This window comes from Lasioglossum baleicum, unplaced genomic scaffold (assembly GCF_051020765.1).
Source record: "Lasioglossum baleicum unplaced genomic scaffold, iyLasBale1 scaffold1330, whole genome shotgun sequence".
NCBI classification, from domain to species: domain Eukaryota; kingdom Metazoa; phylum Arthropoda; class Insecta; order Hymenoptera; family Halictidae; genus Lasioglossum; species Lasioglossum baleicum.
The window spans coordinates 28978-38804 of NW_027470389.1; the positions used below are offsets into that span (position 1 = coordinate 28978).

The 9827-nt window shown below is 33.3% G+C and overlaps 1 non-coding gene across 1 annotated transcript; it reads right to left on the reverse strand.

The window, feature by feature from the left end:
• Nucleotides 1–9226: 9226 nt before the first annotated feature.
• LOC143220631 (U6 spliceosomal RNA) lies at nt 9227–9332 on the reverse strand. Its single transcript, XR_013011650.1, has one exon. It is a non-coding gene; the product is annotated as a U6 spliceosomal RNA (small nuclear RNA).
• Nucleotides 9333–9827: the final 495 nt, after the last annotated feature.

Below are 9827 nucleotides of genomic sequence, written 5' to 3' on the forward strand. Positions count from 1 at the left end.
CTTATATTCCGGAGGAATAGCGATAAAACTATGATGATGGTGAGAAGGGCCAGTTTGGAGGTTAGATATGCGAAAAATGTGAAAAAATAAATTAATTTTGGAATTGGATCTTTCGAAATGGTAAAATTAGTAAAAGAAGTTACATTTGATATTCTAATTTCATTTTATAGAATCTCCTGCTGATGAATCAGGGCTTGTAGACGTTGAATACTCGTATTCCAATTTTGTTCGTCTACCAGGGACCACTTCCTTACTCCACGAGGAAAGTATTATGTTCAGTTTCATTCGGTATGTTGGGTTGGCAACTAAGTGATTCCGGATTTCAAATGAGAAGGAAAATTCAAAATTTTTTTTTTAAATATAACTTTAATCAATTATATACTGACCGTTGTTGTCGGTGATCTTTTGCCATCGTTTGCGCAGTGTCTGATTTCCACGTTCGTAAAATTTCTGATCTTTGCTACCAAAAACTGAATTAAACGTGATCTGACATCATCAGCGTTATTAAAAATTTACCATTTAAGGAGTTCTGCATGGAACGAAGCAAATGGTAATTGAAAGCGCAAGATCAGTGCTATATGGTGGATGTGACAAAACGTCCTAACCCAATTCCAATAATTTTGATGAATAATAAATTTTGCATTATCATGATGGAAAACAACACCCTTACGATTTTTTAACGTACACGTTTGAATTGATCGTTTGGTTTTGTGGCATAAGTTCAAGTACGAAATTCCTTTATAATCCCACCAGAATGACAGCATAACCTTTTTTGGCGAATCTCTGCTTTTCATGTCGTTGGCTGGTTCATCTTGCATCACCCACGATCTCTTTCGATTAACATTCTTTTCACTTTTCATCACCAATAATTGGGCTTTCTGAAATGGATCAATTTCGTTGCGTTTCAGATGCGAATCGCAGAGGCTAATGCGTTGCGTCAAGTGAATTTCCTTAAGCTGGTGAAGGATCTATAAATCAAGTTTCTTGACATAACAAACATTTTTAATTTTTTTTCGATGCATGTATGCGATACGTTGAGCTTCTCTGCAATATCACACGTTGCGCTATGACAATCTGAATCGATAATGGCCCTGATATTGATTTCATCGACTTCAACTGGACGGCCAGATGGTTGAGCATTTTCAGTGAAAATCACCAGAGCGAAATCTGGCAAACCACTTTGACACTGCCTTTCTTTCAAGGCTTCATTTCCATATACGGCACATAACTTCTTTTGTGCTTGCAATGCGTTCTTGTCTTCTCGGAAGTAATACAATAAAATATGTCTAAAGTGCACGTCCTGTTCTTTCATTTTTAAATTGGGATAAAAGCAAAACTAAAGCACTAATCGATATAATTTTTTTGCTTAACTAAAGGTAGAAGATCAAATGACAAGAAAAAAATGTAGGCTAGATGCTTTTACCACGTTAATATAACAAAAGAAAGCATAAAGCCCATCTTTCGAGAAAATCCGCAATCGCATAGTTGCCGACCCGATATTTTCATCACAATCATTCGTGATGAATCCTAGCGTCGCTGAAATCCCACTGGGAATAGAAACAAAAATGACTACAAAAACAAACATGCGTATGCTGTCTATTTAAATGAACATTTGTAGAGTTAACGCTTTGCCGGCCGCTGTCAAGCTGGCGTGACATTTGCTCGCCAACCGTTATCGGCCGCTATCACGTACGCGTGACCTTTTTTTATCTCCGGCGGTGATGCTTAATTTTCATGTTCGTATAGGGAGATACATTGTTGCAGAGCAATGTTTGACGAATAGGGAACTGTGGTTTCAACTCTTTTACCCTCCCAATTTACTAGATTGTGTTTTATTGAAATCTTTAAATACTTTGCTTATGTTGCGAACGATTGCATAAATACCATCGTTGGAGAGCAATAGAACTTGCGTGAATCTCACCGGCGGCAGCGCAATGGCGATTCGAGAAATGTGCGGCAGGCAAAGTGTTAAGGGTATTAGATAAATCATTGATATTGAATAAATCTTCATATGCTGCAGGTTTATGTTCTCTATTAATTTGTCAACTGCTTCATTAAATTTTACCCTACCAAAAACCAAACAGCCTTCACCAACCGCGTAAGTCTCTACTCCTTTAAATACAGACAGAATACTCGTTACTCTCTCGCTAAAATGATCGTATTCAGGAAAATCACGCTTCTCTCTTTTAAGTGTAGGACATAGCCGATTGGCTATATACCCTAGCATAGCTGACTTGATTCCATACTACCTTGCTACATTATTGAAAGCGGTATGCAAATTTATGCTACTCATCAGAAAAAGGTATAAATTTATAAGATGGATTCCCGAAGGATTGAACAGAGGCATCAAGGGAATCTACATCTACACGGCAATAAATAAACTCGGTGGCTGAATAAACAGGAGCGGGGTATTCTACTTTAAATTCTTTTTTTCTTCTTTAACCCTTTCGTTACGGCAGTCCGCTCCGCTGGATTGACGCCACTGAACGGGTCACCGCGCCGCGAAGTGTGCACTTTACTCGTCAGTAGTCTTCGATATTCGGACTAACGTTTTTCAGCGCCACTTTGTGATTGACTTGTATGTACACTTTTTAAAGAGCTACATAACAACTGTTTCATCGTATTATAGGAAAAACATGAAAATGGGTATATTGCATGAATATTCAGTTATTTAAATATTTACAAATTTTGCTATTATATTATTATAAGTAAAAATACAATTTGTGGTACTTAGACATTAGATTATAATTTTTAGTAATTTAATCGAGAATGATAAATTCTAAAACAAGGGTCGACGCAGAGACCTACATTACAATTTTGGCATTCGAATCTAGACTCGCGTCTTTTGTCATTTGCGCTGCAGACAACGCACCTTCTCTTTCGGTTTTTTCCAGCTGATACATAGAGTGAAGGAAAATGTCGCTCTATTAATCGTAATGGATTATTATTGGCTGTTCGCTGATGATAATTAGTAGTTTTATGATATTTTTCCAGTATTTCCCTGATTAATTCTAACTGAAACTTGGCCATAGAAATGGCTTCTTTGATTTTATGTTTATACAGACAATACGCATTCCACATGCATATGTCTAATAAATGGAAATAAAATTTGCGGTACCATTTTAGGGATTGGCGCGTTGAACTGACAGTACTGATTACCATATCTGCTTTTTCGACGGCACCCATAGAATCATTGTAATCTGATACGCAGAGAGGTTTTTGAGTAATTTTTTTTCCGCCATGCTTAGAAACCGTTGTAAATTCTGATGTATGCATGGTAGACAGCATGTATACATCCTTTTTGTCCGCCCACTTTATAACTAGTAAATTTTTTAATGACCGAAAAGATCTCCTTTTCTTAGTCTATCACGAATCTTCGGCATTCCTTTACGCCTTTTCCTTACAGTTCCGCATGCATTTTTGTAGCTGTTATATAATAAATTGAACAAGGCTGGACTGGAATACCAGTTATCTACGAACAGGGTATGGCCTTTTCCTAAGTAGGGTTTTATAAGTGTTTCTACTATTGCCCCCGACTTCCCAATTTCCTTATTTTCGCTATTGACTTTGGTCGATGATCCGGCATACACAATAATATCTTGCACAAACCCTGTTCGGCAATCACTAAGTATAAACGATTTAATGCCGAATCTACTTCTTTTCGAAGGAATATATTGTTTAAAGGATAGTCGCCCTTTATACAAAAGCAAACTCTCGTCAATGCATAATTTTTGATAGGGATAGAATGATTCTCTAAATGCTTTTCGGAGCATATCAATGATGTTCCTTATTTTATATATCCGATCATTGGTGGCTCTAACATCATGGCTGAAATGTAGCATCTCTAACAGTTTCAAATCTCGATCTCTAGACATAATTTCTCCGAAGACATCACTACGCAGAAGTATGTGTTTACTCCAATATTCCACCAGGGATAATTTCTTATTACGTGTCATAAGAAATGAAAGAGCGAAAAACAGTAGAATTCGGATACTGTTGTTCCGTTTACATCCTTCATATCGTTGTTTTCTTTTTTTGACCAATAATCATTCGTTTCATGTGCAATATATTGTACGAATTCTTCTGAGACGAAAAGTCTCAGCTTCATCGCTATCATTTATGCACTTGAAATACATTCAATGAAGTATGCATGAGAATAATGATTCCTAAAATAAATTAAAGAAACGTATTAAAATATTTATGTCGTCATTGATTTTTTGAAATGTACTGAAAGACAATAATTAAATATTGACTTTAATGAAAGGATTAGACCTTATTTATAAATAATACAACTATTTTTGTTAGCAGTTGCGGATGGAGACAAATTTCACTATCGGCGAACAAAAGGACCTAGATTAAAGAGTATAACAACGAGTTAAAGATTCTAATAAAAGGCAATAAGGTGAACTACAAACGCAAAGTAGGATATTCATAAACATCGTGAGAGAAGAAGCAAGCTTACACATACTTAAATATCTTTTGATATATCGCAACTTGCTCCACTAGACTTACTTCGTATTGAATACATCGTACCATAACGCTGGTCGCTTTTGAAATACATAGTTAACAGCAAATACATAGTTAAGGATTAACAAGTGTATGTCTTACGTGACAACAGTTTGTATTAAGTTGTAAACAAAATTGTAAAAATTTTATTATCACTTACTACGGAAAGGACTAAAGTTGATTATAAATGCTTTTTTTATAGACTCCATCGCCCTAATATATCAATATATAAATATTGGACTTTTAACGTATATAACGGAATATAATTTAACCGTGATACACCTTTTAATCCTTTAACTAACTTCCTTTCTTAATTCCTTTATACACACTTTAGCATCGTCAAGAGATTCTCTATTATATGGATCTAGCTCTTATTTCACATTGTCATGTTACAATGTATATTCCACTTTATATATTGTTACATTAGAAGTTAATAGTCTTACAGTATACTATTTGTTATATAAGTCAACTTGTCAATGAATTCTTCGTCATCGTATTCCTGACCAACATTAGCATTCTGTAATGCACTTAATATACTAATTAAATTTCTTGAATTATGAGATCTGATCGAAACTCGATAAATATTTGTTCGCGGGTACTTTTTACCCGTTTTTAAATAATTCAATAGCAAAATACGTTACCTCGTTAGAAACAGCTTCTATAAATATAATATCGTTGATTCCTACGTAAATTAGTAAAATTTCCCTTAAAAAATCTTTATGCTTAATCTTTAAGGTACCCATATATATATATATATATATATATATATATATATATATATATATATATATATATATTTCGCTAAGAAAATTAAACGTTGAATGTTTTTCACCTAATCGTATACGAATAATACCGCAATTTATAAAATTTGTATCCTCTGCAAGATGCGGAATTTTTTAGGACTAACTCGCTACATTTTGGTTCAAGCATTATCTTTCATTGCAACTCAAAATCTTTATGAAAACATTTGTCAATTCATCTGGTAGTAATTTGAAACAGGCATTCGCATAGATAAGGAAGCCAATATCGTATACTAACAGACTTTGAGTTCTCTAAGTATAATCCGTATTTTCGTCTAGATTTGATAAATCAAATGTCTCCTTCGATAAATCAATCATCTCACACTCTCCTCTTAGCCCGTTGTTATGTGCATATTCCAAATCACTCGTTAGGTATTGTACAAATTTGATACTCCTATTATATATTTCTCATTTATTAAACGATGGACTTTCTACAAATAAATTGTTCACTATAAATCTCACTTCTAACTTGTGCCCGTCTATGTGTAATTTATTATAGTAACCTATTATGCTATTTAATGGAATATATATATAATATATAATATATAATATATAATAAAATATATAATAAAATATATAGTAAAATATATATTATATATAAAAATTGACGGATCCCTTGCTAGTATTCTAAGCACTTGCTGCCCATGTATTATATTCTTATAAAAGTACTAAAACAGAGCGAGTAGACTGTGTGAACACCAAGTCCTCGATAATGTTCATTAGACCGACTTACCATTCGTTAAAAAATCGGAATCCTCGAGTTTTTGTAGTATGAGTTCTCCTATAAATTTTCCAAATCTCCCTTTTTCTGGTATATTTCGTATTCATTATTCAATAGCTTTTTGTTTTCATCGACCATAGGAAGTCGTTTTCTTTCTCTCAATAATTTGATGCAACTTATATTGAACATCTCAATTTTACATTCAATCAACAAAATTTGTAAAAGAAGAGTCTTCTTTCATAGATATGTTATCATACACTGTCTTACTGATTCGTCTGATATGCACTTGTGTGCGTCGTATGTGACTTTATTTCCATACGTTCAACCCTATGATTGTATTTATTCTATTTACAAAATGCTTATTCAATTTATATCTTGTGCAAGCCACATTCCTTAATATACTATATAAAGCATCTGTAACGTTGAGCGCAACAAGGAGACAAGGAGTTGTAGGCCACGGCTTTTCATTTCGAATATGTGTGTAACTTGATGGTATTCGAGAATTGTATGAAGAAAAAACTAATTGCTTAGTTTTTTTAATAAACAAACACAATGATTTAAAGAATTTCAAGTTGAATGCTCGCAATGGATCGAAGGTATCAAACGAGCTTTTCTTGACCATGTAACGGCAATCATCGTCAAATGGGTTAGATTCCTCTATCTTGTTTATAAGAAATATTTTATGCTAATTCGTGTATGGCAATATAAAGTTTATAAAATAAGACAAGCAGCGGAGGCGGGTGTTACTCTAGGATGTGCATAAATAATATTTTGCACTCTTGTAAATCTACAAGTTTTCAGAAGGGCGTCATTTGCATCGAGAGAAAAATAAAAATCGCTTCGTATATTGAATTATCATTAACTTCCACAAGGGATAAAAATTAATAATAATAATAATAAAGAAATGAAAAAATGAAAATATAAAAGATAAAAATAAGAAGCTTATTGAATAAATGAAAGACAAAAGAAATAAGAAAGTGAAGCAAGTACATAAGACGTAGGGAACAAATAAAAGGTTACCAGTGAGCACCAAGGCTATTAATATTAAATATTTAAGACGGAGAATTTGAGGTATTATATAATTTCTTATTATTTAATTCCATTAACATGCAAATTATTGGCAATAGACACCTTAATTCACGGTATGAATATTAAAGTTGAGAATCAAACGTTGGAGAACGTTACCACTAATTCTAGAGTGAAACTTTTCACCGAAGATATATTTTCACCTATACCTTTCGAGAACCTGACCAGCTATTCCGAGAGTCAGACTGCGCATTCCGGGAACCAAACATTTGCACATTTTATATTATTAAATATCAATAAATTTTTTATAAAATATAAAACAATAAATAAATTGAATACATAATATTTTCTTATTTTTAATACTTACTTGATAATAATGATCTTTATAATTGGTTTCCAATTTGCGTATATCATGTAGTTTTGTAATTGGTATAATAGCTACATCTAAATCACCAATGCCTATATTATTCATTGTATTATTATAATAAATTTCAAAAGTCTAGCTTATTTTTGAAGAAGCACTGAAGGAGCACTGTAAATAAAGAAGTATTACATAATAAAAAAAAAGAAATACTAAATTAATTTAAAGAAATATGTACCTTTTATTCCAAAATTTAATCTAGAATTTTCAGTAAATTTAAATATTTTATTTGAGACATTACAAGAATTTCTTAAATGAAAATTCAGATACCTCTATTTTAAAATATTTTTATACACGATTTAAAACAAAAAGATTGTACGTTTTACTCTTTTTACTCTTGTATAATTTACTTTATGTATGAAATAGTAATTATAGCCAATAAAAAATAAGAGACACAGACTATCTCAAATATAAGAAAATATCAACCATACAAACAACACTGTGCAATACAAAATTACCTTACAATTATCCAATTGCAAATAAATATAATAATTATTTCATTCAATTATCACAAGCAAATAAAAAATTTTAATATAAACATATTATGCATACAAAAGTTTATTGTTATTATGTATAATTAAATAATAGATTTTAACAACTAATAAAAGTATATAAGGAAAATAAAAATATTAAATACCACTTTTAATATATAAATTAAAAATAGAATATAAACTAAGAAACAATATGTAATTAACAGTTTCCATTTTATAACATAACAATTTATAATCACTTATAAAGTTCTATTATACTTAATTTTGAAAAGTTTAACCATAATTTAGGCGGCAAACATTGTTAAAAGTAAATGCTTATTAACACATTTATTTAATATATCATATTTTTATACATATTTTTTTGATTCGTGCAATTTCTTTAAAAAATTATGATACATAAGACATTACAGACAATAAATTTTATTTGAACTTGTTAAATAAGCACTATAAACATAAACCATAATAATATCTGTTAAATATTATTTATTTATACATACACAATTTTGGATATCAAATTTAGTAATTCGATACTGTTATTTTGTTTGAAAAAATACCTGTAAAAAGAAAAATAATAGTAACCTCATACTTTTTAACTTTTTTCCGTTTAGGTAAAATATGCCGGTTAAATGTATACTACACTAATACTATCAAAATGCAGCGCGAGGCAAATTTTTACTTATATGTGCACGTGAATTGTCCATGTATGAGAAAAAAGACAAAATACTTGCCTGGGGGCGGAACTGATTTTGGGGGGGTTGACGCAGAGGAAATCTTCGACAAGATACCCTGTCCTCCTGAGGGGAGGAACGGGGTTATGCCCGATTTGTACCGGCTAAAACCCCCGCGGTGGCCTTCCCCTCCGTCCAAGGAGGCACCGAGAAGTCAGGCATGGTGGGCACTCACCCAAGACTCCAGTGCTCTCTGCGGCTCGACCGGTCGCCAACGGGCCCGTCATCGCCCATCATGGTTCTTTCTTTTCTACCTTCAACCACGCCGCGCGACCACCACGCGACGACGTCCACTCTGGACCGCGATCTCCTATGCAATCGGGCCGTCGCCCGGCTGCCCGCGGTCCACCTGGCGGCGGGTCGGCAAAGGGCGGGGACTGCCACACCCACCAGGGACTCTTCGCAGGACATTATCCGGATCACACAATCGGACTAATGTCTCGCAGGCGCAACGGCGAGTCTGTGGCGCGCTCGCGGAAACCGCCTTTCCACGCGAGAGCGGGTTTGGTTCCTCTTTTCTCGAACCTGTTCCGAGAAATGTGGAACGCTTCACGATTTTGCGTGTCATCCTTCCGCAGGGCCATGCTAATCTTCTGTGTATTGTTCCAATTTTAGTATATATATTACCGAAACAAGTACTTGCCTGAAAGCAACTGATATAAAAAAAAAAGTAGTGTCCAATGCACGCATGTTATACAACAAATCTTTTTTTGAATGCCCACGTTTACACTTTACATCGAATATTTTACTGTCACTAAATAGATATTTTCGTATATTTATAAACGTACCATTGCTTATCCATCACTAAACTTACCGTCACTATCACCACCACAGTTAATATGCACCGAAAATCTGACGTGGTATAATTAGGATGGTTTCGGCATAATAAGAATTGAATAATCTGTAAATTCGCTGCATATCGACTACTATGTTATAGTAATAAAGATTTTATACGAAAGTCCTTATAATAAATAATAGAATTTCATAAAAAAATAAACCGTTTTACATGTAACGAAGACAGCTGATTTCATCACGCATGCGCTGCCGGCGTGTTAACACTAACCTGTCTATCTAATGATTTTCTACGGTATAATTTTAATTAAATCTTAAAATAATTCATTTCTTCCGATATAT